Source organism: Arvicola amphibius, chromosome 3, assembly GCF_903992535.2.
Source record: "Arvicola amphibius chromosome 3, mArvAmp1.2, whole genome shotgun sequence".
In the NCBI taxonomy this organism is placed as follows: Eukaryota; Metazoa; Chordata; class Mammalia; order Rodentia; family Cricetidae; genus Arvicola; species Arvicola amphibius.
The window spans coordinates 41,278,841-41,280,194 of NC_052049.1; positions in this window are offsets into that span (position 1 = coordinate 41,278,841).

Genomic DNA, 1,354 nt, shown 5'->3' on the forward strand with positions numbered 1-1,354 from the left:
AGAATCTTAATCTGGCCACAGTTTCTCTGTTTGCCACTGCTTTCTTAACAGTCCTCGGGGACATTTATTTTCCTTTTCTAGCCAAAATAGAAAGGGAAAGAAAATTCAAAGACGACAGACCAAGAAGTGAAAAAGTTCAATAAAAACACTTTCTGCTTCGGAGAAGAGGGAAGACAGGTTAGGGGAGAGTAGTATCGGGAGTGAGGAAAACTGCAAAGGAGAGGGGATTTGTGCAAGCCCTCCAACTGGAAAAGATCAGAGGACTTTCCATCTTGAAGAATGGAAATGGGAGTGGATGAGGCCTGCAGGAATTGACCCAGCTGTGGGAGATAATCATCCAAGAATCCTGAGCACCGTGAAGTCCCCCAGAATTGAAGGTGGGAAACTTGGCCACTAACAGAACAGTGTGGTTGAGAATGAGAATTTTGCCTGCAACCTAGGTGACTACAAAACAGAATCAATTTGCATGTTTCTTTCCTCGGAACCAGGGTAGAGGGGGACACATTGCCAGGCTGAACTTATGCCTATCGTGGGACAAATCGGATGACTCTAAAACCAAAAAAATGGCTGGATGAGCCTGATTAATGCATATACTTGATACTAAGAATAATCCAATTCCTTGGATCACAGTTCAAGAGCATGCGAAAATAAAGGAACATTCCCTCTAATTGTTTTTATTTCCCGTATTTATAATAAAGAAGTCCTATGCTAGTATCCGAAGTGCTTAATGATAGTCATATCATTCTGCCTGGTTTTTTTTAAACAACTAAGGGGGAAAACAGGGGTGCACATGGACATATGTATGAGCAGCATCAAATCTACGATGGGCAATATTTCAGGAATGGACCAAAAGCATTACACAGTCTGGTGAAAGCAGTAGCTATTGTGTCTACCCAGGATGCCTTGATGCAGAACATCTGCTCCTTATCTCACTGTGTTCAATGAGCTAGGGAAAATGGAGAAGACATTTGTCCCGGCCCTATCACCAGAGGGACTTGACCATCTTTTAGTCAGAAGCTAGAACTACTAAAACTTCCCTAATAGTTGCCTGAAAATTCTCTGCGCCTCCTCCTCTACATTGGCCACAACCCAGAAAACTTAAAAGTCTACGACAGAGAAAGTGGGGGAGAGGAAGAGAGAGGAGGGAGAGACAGAGTAGAGGGAAAGGGTATGGTGAGTTGTTAGACACTAAACAGATGTGTAGACCTAGATGTCTATCACTCATCTTACTGAATAATCTTATTCATTAAGTGATGAATCGGATAGAAATAATGCATATTTCCCAATAGTTTATCATTTATATTTTATATCAGGGCAGAAAAAGATATATTCTAGAATTAAATTTCACTTGAAT